We start from the raw sequence: 13,808 nt of genomic DNA, 5'->3' as shown, positions 1-13,808 counted from the left end.
CTGAAATCACTGGTTGCTTTGCGAGCGATGAATGTACACTTGTCTGTTCTACCTGACAATGTGTTAGTAGCTGAATTAAAAGCCAAACCATTATTGACTCATCAAATCCGTGAAGCTCAGAAAGTCGATGATGAATTGGTTGCAAAACGAGCTGAGTGTGTTCCGAACAAGGAATCGGAGTTTTAGATTGATGATGATGGTTGTTTGAGGTTTAGAAGTCGTTTGTGTGTTCCAAGGAATTCGGAACTCATTCCGATGATTCTGAACAAAGCCCATTGTAGCCGAATGTCAATTCACCCGGGGAGCACGAAATGTACAACGACTTGAAACGTCGATTTTGGTGGCATGGTATGAAACGAGACATCTCCGACTTTGTTTCGAGATGTTTAATATGTCAACAAGTGAAAGCGGAACATCAAGTGCCTTCAGGGTTACTTCAGCCGATCATGATACCCGAGTGGAAATGGAACCGAGTCACAATGGACTTTGTGTCCGGACTGCCATTGTCCGCAAGTAAGAAGGATGCGATTTGGGTTGTTGTTGATAGGCTGACTAAGTCGGCTCACTTTATCCCCGTGCGTACGGATCTTTCATTGGATAAACTAGCCGAATTGTATGTCTCTCAGATTGTGAGATTACATGGAGTACCTATTTCTATCGTGTCGGATAGAGATCCGAGGTTCACCTCACGATTTTGGAAGAAATTGCAAGAAGCTTTGGGTAATAAGCTGCATTTTAGCACCGCTTTTCACCCCCAAACCGATGGTCAATCTGAGCGGATAATTCAGATACTTGAGGATATGTTGAGATGTTGCATCCTCGAGTTCAGTAGTTCATGGGAACGGTATTTACCTTTGATTGAATTCGCTTACAACAATAGTTTTCAATCAAGTATTAAGATGGCACCTTATGAGGCTTTGTACGGTCGTAAATGCCGTACGCCATTGTTTTGGACCGAGCTTGGTGAAAGTAAAATTTTCGGAGTTGATTTGATTAAAGATGCCGAACGAAAAGTAAAGGTAATCCGCGAAAGTCTGAAGGTAGCCACAGATCGTCAAAAATCGTATGCGGATTTACAACGAAAGGACATTGAATATCAGGTGGGAGATAAAGTGTTTCTTAAAGTGTCACCTTGGAAGAAGGTACTCAGATTTGGCCGTAAAGGCAAGTTGAGCCCGAGATTCATTGGGCCGTACGAAATTTCCGAACGAGTGGGGCCGGTTGCATATAGATTGATTTTGCCCCCTGAACTTGAAAGGATGCACGATGTCTTCCATGTTTCAATGCTTCGACGTTATAGATCCGATCCGTCACATGTGATTAATCCCTCAGAAGTTGAAATTCAATCTGACTTGAGCTATGAAGAAGAACCGATTCGTATCCTAGCTCGTGAAGTGAAAGAGTTGCGAAATAAAAGGGTTCCGTTGGTTAAGGTGTTGTGGCTCAAACACGGGATCGAGGAAGCAACCTGGGAACCCGAGAGCTCGATGAAAGAACGATATCCAAACCTATTTACCGGTAAGATTTTCGAGGACGAAAATTTCTTAAGTGAGGGAGAGTTGTGACAGCCCAAAATTGACCCTAGTCGGGAAGTGGTTTCGGGACCGCTAAACCGAGTCACCGAAAGGTTTGAATGTGATGTTTATTGTCTAGAATATGTAATCATGAATGTGTGAAAATTTCAAGCTTCGATTTAGTCGATTGCATGTGAATTTAGTCAATAGGACTTATATGAGAAAATTTTAAAATGTGATAGGTCAATGCATGAGGACCTATTAGTGCAAGTGGAAGAAAAAGGGGACTTGCATGTCAAATTCCCCCTCCGTAAATAGTAGTGGCCGGCCATGACAAAGTGGATAGGCAAATGGTGATGGGTAAAACATATTATAAAAAGTTTATGACAACATGTTGTGTTAAGAACAATAAAATATGAGGGGAGTGGGAGGAGAAACCAAAGTTGTTTCATCCTTGCTCCCCCATTTTGCCGAAACTAGAAGAAAAAAAGAAGGCTTCATCCTCTTTGCTCTTCTTGACCGAAAAATCAAAGGAAGAAGAAAGAGTTCTCTTGCTTATGTTCGGTTTGGATGAGGATTAAGAAGAGGTAAGTACCTTGAAACCCTTGGAAAATTTTGTATAAAGAAGATGGTTAGTTCAAGTTCTAATCATTCCATGGCTTAAGTTTTGATTGTTAGGAGGTTTGATGTTCGGCCAAGTAGGTTGATTTGAGCTTTCGGTTGTGGTTGTCAAGGGAGGAAATGAGGTTTTGTTTGTCTTCAACAATTGGTTGGTAAATAAGTGTTAAATGTGAGAAATTTCGTTTGGGTAATTGAAATAAATAATTAGAAGCTTGATTATCAAAAGGTTTCGGTTTGATATCATTTTTATAAGCATAATTAGTTCAATTTGATAATAAGGTATGAGGTGATAAGTAAAATTTTCATGGTGGTTTAGGTTTAATGATATTCGGCTATGGATTAAAAGTGTTAGCTAATTCGGCATAAGAGTATAAATGTTAATCACTTTATATTTGAAGCCTTGAAGAATAGGTTGTGGAATATTAAAGTGTTGAAGGTTAAATCTTTAAGCTTGGTTAATTTGGACATTCGGCTATTCTTATGACATTAGATACAAGGGTATGAAAGGTTATATATATATATATATATATAAGTTTAATTTATTCATGGTAACTTGGCCTGTGGATTGGATATATGTTAGTTAATACATGTATTTGGAAGTGATGTGTTTAATAATTAGGTATACGGTTTGGTTTCATTATTGAGTATAAGGGTTAAGTGTTTTAAATTGCCTTTGATGTATACATGTTTATATTGAAATATTAAGGCTATGATAGCCAATTGAGGGTTTCGGCCAAAATATTCAAATAGATTGGTGTGAATGTTTGAGTGATGAATTTGACTCTTGTGTCGAGTTGGAATGATATGTGTATTTTTATAAATAACTAGCAAGGTAATTAAACTAGTTGATTTATTTATTTAAGCTCAAGAACCTAAAGGAGAGGCGTCCAACAAGGGGAAATCGAAGGTCATCGAGTAGCCGACTCGGAATTATTTTACCCAACATAAAGTAAGTCATTAAGCATGTAGTTGGTATTATTTCAAATGGTCATAATGTTTATGTATTGATGCTGAATGGAATGAATAAATATACATATATATATATGCATGTACGTATGGGATGATGAAATTGTTGAATGAAAAGAAAAGAGGTAAGATGTACTGAGTTGTTGATCTCGGCACTAAACGTGCGGGTATAACCATTTATGACCATGAGATTGGCGCTAAGTACGCGGGATTAAATTGTACAGCACTAAGTGTGCGATTTGACTATGTTGCACTAAGTGTGCGAAATGAATATGATGCACTAAGTGTGCGAATTGACCATGCGGCACTAAGTGTGCGAGTTTGACTATGTAGCACTAAGTGTGCGATTTGATTACGTAGCACTAAGTGTGCGAGTTGATTATATAGCACTGAGTGTGCGGACTCAATATACATTCGTGAATCATTATGGACACTATGTGTGCGACACTATTGAGTCGATCGCGGACAGCGGATCGGGTAAGTGTCTTGAGTACATGGCTAATAGGTGCTATGCTTATACTTGGTGTTGAGCTCGGTAAGTTTGAACCTATGTGACAAATATACTTGAAGTCACGTACATAAAATTTATCGTAGGATGGGTGAAAGGCCGTTTAGTCGTTTGATTGTAACGAAAATAAATTGATTTATGAAAATGCTTCAATGTCCTATTGATGAGTATATGGAATGTGAATGCATGAATTGATATGAAACTGAATCGATAGGTTGGAGGAACTATGGTATGGTTCGGTATGGATGGAGTAAATTGTCTCGTTCCATTTTGTTTCCTCTTGTGATAATGTTATTGATGGATGGTAGTGCATTGCTTATGACTTACTGAGTTATAAACTCACTCGGTGTTTCCTTGTCACCCATTATAGGTTGCTTGGACTCATCTATTTTTGCGGGGTCAGGCCGTCATCGAAGTCATCACACCGGATAGCAAGTTTTGGTACTTTCTTCTTAGTTGGCTTAGAAGAACATTTTGGCATGTATAAGCTATTACATTGTGTTTGACCTTTGGCATGTAAACTTTAAGCCATGCGAAAATGGCACGAATGTTCGATTGAGTTGGATCAAGGGTAGGCATGAAATGGACCTAGTTACTTTCGTAACAGATGCTGGCAGCAGCAGTGTCATGAGATTGAAAAATCACTAAAATAGCAGGAGTGGAATTAATTGATGAATAAATTATGTAATCGAAGCTCGATGAGTCTGTTTTCATGAGGAAGTAACGATAAGATCATATGGGCAGTATATTAAGAGATAATCAGATTTTTGTGGGACAGGGCCAGAACGGTTTCTGGATTCCCTGCTCCGATTTTGGAAATTCATTATAAATTAACCAGAGATAATTAGGGGTCGTACCATATATGTACAGATTCCTCTCTGAGTCTAGTTTTCATAGAAACAAACGGCATCAGTATTGAAGCCCCGTGCAGGGAGATATCCAAGTCGTAATGGGCAAAGGTCAGTGTAGTCGACCCCTGCAACATGGGAGACTTTTACTAATAAACTGTACTAATTGGCCCGACCAAAAATTCTAGAAAAAAATACATAGATGGGCACATGAGTCTAGTTTCTGGAAAAAATCACGAAACTGATTTTCGAGTTACGAAACTCAAGATATGATTTTTAAAACGACTAGTACACAGATTGGGCAGTGTCTGGAAAATAAATTTTATAAGGGGTTAAAGTCAGTTAACACCTCGTGTTCGACTCCGGTGTCGGTTTCGGGTTCGGGGTGTTACATAACAAATCTTCTGCAAAGTCGCATCAATGATATCGAACCGCTCAAAGCATTGTTGTTCAAAGTGGTTAAATCGTTCAGAAAGATCCTCGAGTGTAATAGTAGAAGCAATAGTATGGGGACTTGGATCTAGAGAACGAGGTGGATCCTCATGGCGAAAAGGAACATCGTCAGGAAAGTCCTCAAGCTCATCCTGAAGGTCGGAATGAGACAATTTGTATCGAGGAGGACCCACGCCACACTGTCGCTCAATCATCCTTATGTGCCTCTTAATTGATAATCCCTACGAAATCATCTATCCAACCAATTTCAATGAGGATGACTGCTCCAGAGAATCAAGGAGGCCAAAATTTCGTGCAAGACTAGTCATGTAAGGGCCCAAATAAATAGGACCCTTCCTATTACGCTCGGTCTAGTGGCGGCAAGCAAGGGCGATGAAGTAGGCCACATCAATGGGGTGCCGCTATGTCATACACCAAAGAAAGTAGGTGTCAGTTGTACTAACGACCCCAGTACTCTGCCTACGGCCCATCAATGTGTATGCGAGAATAACATGAATGTAATGGAGGGAATGAGGTAAACATGTGGCCTTCAACTGACTATGATTATAAGGCATCGTCGTCCTAGAAATATCAGTCCAACAAAGAGATGGTGAGCGATGGATGTGTCAATATAAGGTGGGAAATCCCTCGGTGCTCATGAACTCCTCGGAGTAAAGTCCAAGGACGTCTTCGAAGCTCGGGACACTCAGATAACACGTCGTACCACCCAATTGAAATGAGATGGTGCGTGGCTTATCATGTGCCAGTATCGCGTGCTATAAGAAATAGGTTGAATAGAACTCTAATGTAAGCTCCGAGTAGGTGGGCTCTACAATGGAGAAAAGTTGGTCCCATGGAGCTATCTCAATTAGTGTGCTCACTCAATCGACCAAGTGTATTGTCTGTAATGCCTCTCAGTCTATGCAACAAATTAAAGGCACGAATCAACACAATGGACCCAGTCCAATAAACAACAAAACGAATGTCAAATCCAACTAAAATCAAAATCACAAGAACGAACACTAATCTAAAAATAATTGAACCAATACTTAACATAAAATAAACAGTAATAATATAATAATAATAATAATAACAACAACATAATAATAATAATAAACTATCAAAACTAACACAACTCACAAAACTTAAATAAATACTAATACTACACATAATTATAATAGGAAAACTAATCATAATAATGATAAACTAAAATAATAAAATAATAAAAAAATGCAAAGGGGGAAAACCAAAAAGTGGTAAGGGGCGGAGGTGAAGGACGATGCGTGAGTAGATCTGTCACCCCTTAAAATAGGGCCTAAGAGTTTTAAGGGTATTTTAAGAATTTTAGCCTTAGAGTGTTCGGAATTTTGTGACATGGTTTATCAATTTTTTACTATGTTTTTTAGAAAATTAAATCAATTTCTAAAAATGAGTTTTAAAGACCTTCAATTTTGAAAATAGGACTGATTTGAAAAAAAGTCAAAATTGTGAGTTTTTTAGAGGAAATTAAACCAAATTATAAAAATCAACCTAAAATCATCCCCCACCTATAAGTTTCACCTCACTCTCTTCCCCACTATTGTGTGTTGTCGTCCCTCGTTTGAAGTAGCCTCTCCCAATTGATTTTATTTCATAAACTCTATTCCTTTGATTTCTATCATCCTCCTAGTCATAAACTTTCATTAAATACCAAGAAAAATACTCAAAATCACCATAGTTTTCTCCATTGTCAAGTTTTCGATTTTTTTGGGTTTTCGATCATACGCTCAATTTTTCATCAACTAAGGTAACGATTCATCTTCCTATTAGTTTTAAATGTTATTTAGTTTTTAAAACCTAGTTTTTAGCCATTAAATTGCATGTTCTAAATAAAAGCCGAAAATTGGGTCGTTAATGGTGGATTTCGAGATTTTGCATAAAAATGTGATTTCAAAGTGTTTTTCAACTTGTTTTAACATGACTAGAGGGTTTTTAAACTTACTTGGAAGTTTTGTTAAAGAATTCTTTAGTTTTAATAAATTTTTAAAAAATAGCCATAAAACATGTCGAAAAAGTCGATACTATGAATTTAGTATTTTATTGTATTTTAAAGGTTGGGAATTAGTCATAGGTGAATTATAAGATGAACGGAATTGGTTTTAGGAGAAAAGATTGAGTATAGGCTGAGATATTTGATTTTTAAGTTGGCTATGTTAAAGGTTTCGGGTACATAAGAACTTAGTTTAGGCTTATGTTTTGTATGCTTGTAATGAGTCCTTGACTAATTTTTGGATGTATTATTCTGTGAAATTGTTATGCTGAAGTTTTGGATTCAATAGAACCTTTTTTGAGTAGAGATAAAGGCAAGGAAAAGCTAGTTTGAGGTTTCAACTTTTCGGCGAAAGCGTAATTGGTGAGTGTTTGGAATAATTACTTGTGGACATGATTAAATGAATTATTTGGGAATTTAGTAGTAGCCTAAACCCCTACTCTAAATTTCGAGTGTAATCTTTCTCATACCTATGTTATCTTAAAGTGTTTATGTGTTTATGAATATGTGAATTGAGATGAGATGCTATAACATGTGATATGTGGTTATGATAACTGTTTTGAAAGTGCAAATATGTACATGTTATGTATATGTTAAATGCTAGTGATAGTGTTTTGCTAAATATGCAAATATGCAATGATTATGCACGGATAATTGGTAAGTGATATGTGTTTGACTTCGGATATTTTGGCTTTGTGATCTTGAAACCATTGGATATAGTTGGAATGCCATAGAATTGTGAGTACTCACCTATATGTACAGTGATTTTGGGCATTGAGGCCTTGGGACATGTTGGAGGGATAAGGGAATGTGAGCTAAGTTTTATTCAACGAGACATGTAAGGGGAAATAAGGAGAGTGTTAGCTTTATACTTCACTTTTTGGACATGTTTGACTCTATGAGTCTATGTTTGGTGAATTGGAGATTCGCGTATCTGATGAGTGATGATAGAGCTCACTTTTATGTTTTATAGATCAAGTGCCAAATTATTTTAAAATGTATATATGTGTAACGTGATGTATGCCTAAATGAGTATGTGACCATTATACAATTTATCTATAAAGATGTTTTGAATATTGTGATATATGCTTGAATGTTACGTGATTATATGTGGAATAGGATATATGCTTAAAAGTGAATATGTTTACCATGAAAAAGGACTAATAATAATGCACAAGTATATTATGACTCTAAAGTTGGAACTATTAAGGTTATCTACATGGTTGTTTCGTTAATGCTTGATAAACTGTTTGCATGGTAGTTGTTCTAGGCATTCACTGAGCTTGTTAAGCTCACCCGCTCCCTTCTTTAACTATTGCAGATTAGTTGTGTGTCAATGTGAGCGGTGTGGTTGTCCAAGGGAGTGATCTAAGGGAGTCTCGTTTATTTTCGTAGGTGTTTATTCGTTTAATTATTTACATTTTCGGGAATAAGGCAATGTGGTAGATTTATGACTAGTTATTGCCATGATGTATTTGGACTACTTACGGATTTTTCTCTTGTTCTTTGTTTTATAAGTATATATATTTGCTTTTGGACTACTTACGGGTTTTATGCTTGTTCTTTGTTTTATAAGTATATATATATTTGCTTCAGACTATAAACGTAGATGTTGGCACAATGTTTCTCGCTTGGTCACATTTTGATGATTTGAACTGTTAAATTTAGCCATCACATGAGTATTAATCAAAGTATTTGTTGCATGACACCTAGTAACCATTTTGGAATGAGCTAATCGCATATGTCTGCTATATTTTTATGCCTAGGGGCAGGGGTATCGATATTTGGGGTTTAAAATTGATAGCTCTATGACTCGAAATGTGCAGGAAGTCAGAATAGAGATTTGGTATCGATACCTTGACCCAAGTATCGATACTCATGGTATAATTATCGAAACCTTGTGAAAGGTACCGATATTTTCTGCTGTTTTGAAATTTGGCATGAAACAAAATGCTAGTTTGGTATCGCTTTTGTAGGTGGTATCAATACCACTTAAAGAAAATATCGATACCATAGAGACGGTATCAATACCTACGTAACATTTTTGTAAAATTTTGCTAATTGGTCCAATGCTCGAGATATATACATTTTATGTTTTTTTATGGTATATTAGTATAATTAGATGCTAAACTAAGCTTGCATGACTTAATATTCTCATAAAGGCTAAAATAATTGAAGTAAAATGAATCTGCATGTATTTCAACTCTGATAATTACAATGAAATCGATGTTAGACGGTTTTTTGGCATCTTGGTATTTGGCCTGGCGTTCAGGCCAAGTATGGGGTGTTACAAGATCAGACGGTGGACAAAGGAGGGTGGAGATATAAGGGAACGGTGTTGAGGAGGTGAGAAAGAGGGGGATAGTTGCGCGAGCTTGGTGGTTGTGGAAGGTCGGAATGGTGGTGTGAGGGACGGTCACAGAACAGAGGGGAAATGAAAAAAGGGGGTTGGAGGTGGGTCGATGAGGAGGTGTTGGTTGGGGGGCTCGATGACAGAAAAAGGGGGAAGGGGAAAAGAATATTGAGGGGCTTGAATGGGTGAATACGAGGCGTGAACGACGGTCGTGAAAGACTAATGAAAGGACGTCGACCAATCGGTGACGAGGATGGGTGAAGTACAACGACGGTGAAGGTTGTACAGGGGGAAATAGCGCAGAGGGAGAAAGTGAAAATTATTATTTTTTCTTGAAGCCCTAGATTAAATATGGGACACGGTCGTGTCCAGGCCCATGTTGGGCCACACGGCCAAGTCCCTTGCCCGTGTATTCCTTCTCAACCCTATGTCAATCGAATAACCCAAAAACTTTACGCCTAATTTCAACACGGCTTGAAACATGCTCATTTGTCTGGGCCGTGTGTGATCAACTTTCACTTCTCCCAAGCCCGTGTGCAAGGCTATGCAAGGCACACTGTAACACCCCTTACCCGGGACCATTGTCGGAGTCAAGCATGAGGCGTTACCTGACTTAACTTACTAGTTCGGAGCATAAAAATTTGCTTTTAAAATTAATTCACTCATGTTCAATCAATATGTCCTAAAAAGGGCCCTCGAGACCCTAAAACGTGCAACAAAAACTGTTCGAGTCCAAACCGGGAACATTAAAAATTTTTCAAATACATAAATAAATCAAAATAATTTATTTCACTATTCACAATAAAACTTTCCAGTTGCATGACAGTCACTAATTTAATTATAATTCGAGTTACAAAAATTGAAATTTAGATCCATAAATTTTTCCTAAAACTAGACTCATATATCTTCTTATCATAAAATTTCCAAAATTTTTGGGTTAGCCAAATAGTACAGTAAATTCGTTAAAATCATCCTTGTTTCACTGTCTGACAATTCTGACATCTATTCACTAGAAATAAATTATCTCATTGTACAGGCTTCATATGGTGCTTCCGTTTGTTTCTATTGAAAATAGACTAAGGAATCTAGAAATATAAATTATGACTCATAATTATTTCTTTCCAATTTTTAATGATTTCCTAAAGTCAAAATAGGGGACTTTAAAAACCATTCTGACCCTGTCTCACTAAAATTTAAATATTACAAAATATAAAATTTCTTTGCCTACACCGTTTCTTTCATGTGAAAATAGACTCAATATGATTTAATTTTATATCTAATTCACTCTCTAATTTCATTTCTACTATCCTTAGTGATTTTTCAAAATCACGTCAATGCTACTGTTCAAAAACTATTCCATTGCAAATTTTTACTCTTTTATAATTTCTTTGTATTAACTATCTTTCAGGCATACATAACACCAAAAAATGTTCTTAAATAGTCATTTCAATAGCTAATCATAATCGAGTATTTACATGCTATTCATTAGCCATATCATAAGGACACACACACAAAATGACTAAGTCCCTATACATGCCATAACTTAAAACGTTTCGAATCACATAATACCGAGATGGTTTGTTGATAGTGTGAAACAATCTCCTACACCCTTACGATCCCCGAATTGGCTTGGTGATACTATAAAAAGAATGAAAATAAAGGAGGTGAGCATAAAGCTTAATAAGTTTACAAGCAAATAAATAACAACATTTATCATAAATAATTATACTCATAAATTATCATAAAGTATCATGATCTTTACTTTCTTCTTTGCTTACTCTCTTACTTGTTTACTTACTTGCTTACTTAAATAACTCATGACTATAACTTACTCCTCCCTTATGAAATTTTTTTTCTCAATTGATAATTGAGATATTCTTAACCCTTATAACTCACCTGAATCTATTTATTATGCTTTTACCTGAACTTTCATGTAACATAGTCTATTTACTAGCCTGTTGAACCACTTGGAATACTAAGGATACTTGGGCCTCCTATCTGATAATAACATGCCAAAGCCATGTCCCAGACATGGTCTTACATGGGATGTTTACTGTACTGCAAATGCCATATCCCAAATATGGTCTTACATTGGAGTTCTCATCTCGGTACCAACGCCATGTCGCAGACATGGTCTTACGTGAGACCTCTCATAACCTCAATAATGCCAATGCCATGTCCCAAACATGGTCTTACATGGGATCTCATTCCCCTAATGTCATGACATTTGTATCCAATACATTCCTAATGTTTCAACGGGACTTTTTAAAACTGATTCTCTATCATCTCATACTTGAGTCAACATTAAATAATTTCATAAAATAAGTACATAATTGCTGGAAAATAACAACATTAATAATAATTATTGAAATATTACTTTTATTTACCGTAAACTTACCTCAGTACAAAATACGATCAAATCTAGTAACTTAGTCCTCAACCTTTTTCTTTCCCCGATCTAACTCCGGATTTCGTTCCTCTTGATCTATAATAGAAAATTTAGCTTATTTAATACTCACATTCATCAAAACAGTCCTTGACTCGAACTTTGGCAAAATTATGATTTTGCCCCTAAACTTTTACATATTTATGCTTTTGCCCCAAAGCTCGAAAATTAAACTTCATCCCTTATTCTTATGTTTTTATGATATGCTGAACATCTTTCCCTTCTATGGCAACATCAAATTCCCAGTCTAACATTTACTTATGAACATTAGGTATTTTTACCGATTATGTCATTTTACTTGTTTTCACTTAAAATCGCCTAGCAAAAGTTGTTTAACATAATTTCAAATTTCATATTCTACCATAAAACATCAAAATAAACACATTTCACCTATGGGTATTTTTCCAAATATGAACCCTAACATGAATTAATGGTAGAATAAGCTAAACCGAGCTACGAGGACTCCAAAAACAGAAAAAAAAAATTAAAAATGGGGCTTGAATGCATTTACTATGAGCTTGAGAAAGTGAAGAAACCCTAGCTATGGAGGCCCTTGAAGTTTCGGCCTTTATGGAAGAAGATGAGCACATTTTTCCATCTTTTTCCCTTTTAATTCTTTTTATTACCAAATGACTAAAATGTCCTTCATTAAAACTTAAGTTATTTTTATATATGCATGCCCATTTTTGTCCAAGAAAATCTAATGGTCTAATTACCATTTAAGGACCTCTACTTCAATTATGCACTTCTATTAAATCATTTATCATCTAAAGCTCATATTTACCCACTTTTGCAATTAAACCCTAATATGCAATTCAGACATGCAATCGCTGAAATTTCTTATCGGTATTCTAACACATGCATCCAATCAATCGATAAATCATAAAAATTAATCATAATAAACTTTTACATCTCGGATTCATGGTTTCACAACCACTGTTCCATTTAGGCCTTATTTCGGGATGTTACACACGGTCTCACACACACTCATGTGTGTCGCATATGTTTGTGTCTCTAGCCCATGTAACTCACAATAAAAAAACAAAAATAAATTGAATAATTTTTTTTTTAAAAAAATTGCTATTTTTTAAAAAAAATTCAAAAAAATTGAAGGTTTTTAAAAAATAACATCAAAGTAAAAAATAAATATAAATAAAAACACTCAGGTTGCCTCCCGAGAAGTGCTTATTTAAAGTCTAAGCTTGACTTCCCTTTTTAGGCTCATGATTACAGTGGATTTTGGAGTCGAAGCTCCTCTCTCTCATTATTTGTTTTACTACCAAAATAAGGTTTGAGACGAATGCTATTTACCTTGAACGTGTTGAATTCAGAATGTATTACCTTAATTGTATTGTATAGAAAAACATTTAGTACCACAAATGGGTTCGACCCTCTTGACTTAAGCTCCGAAGGGAACATTCGTAGATTCGATTTGTCTAGCAGTACTTGGTCCCCAACTTTGAATTGGTTCAGCCTCTTTACATGCATATCATGGCATTTCTTTGTTTCTTCATTTTGTTTTCTCGGTTTCTCATCAATATTCATTCGCCATTCATCTAGTTCGTAAAGTTGCACCATTCGCTCTTCTCTTGTTACTTGGTTTCTGTCACCTTGAATAAAATATGGCTCTAACATAATTTCATAAGGGATTTCCTGCAAAGAACGTTGAGCCACATGATTACTAACATTGAAAAAACAATTAGTATCAACTTGCTCACTAGGGACTCTCACAAAATCACGTGATTAAAGAGTAATTTTTTCATCACCTACACAAAGCACAAGTTTACCAGTACCTACATCAATAAGAGTTTGGAAGTGGCTAAAAATGGTCGACCTAAGATCATAGGTACCTCAATATCCTTATCCATGTCCAATACAACAAAATCAATAGGGAATATAAATTTATCGACTTTCATAAGTACATCCTCAATAATACCCCCTAGGATATCAAATTGAGTTATCTACTAATTGAATACTCACCCTCGTGGGTTTGAGTTCCCCAAGACCAAGTCGTGTAAACATCTTATAAGGCATGATATTTATACTAGCCCTTAAATTAGCCAAAGCATTTTCAACATTCAAACTACCAAT

The sequence above is a fragment of the Gossypium hirsutum genome, chromosome D04, assembly GCF_007990345.1.
Source record: "Gossypium hirsutum isolate 1008001.06 chromosome D04, Gossypium_hirsutum_v2.1, whole genome shotgun sequence".
Lineage (NCBI taxonomy): Eukaryota > Viridiplantae > Streptophyta > Magnoliopsida > Malvales > Malvaceae > Gossypium > Gossypium hirsutum.
Note: the sequence above shows the minus strand (reverse complement) of the source record.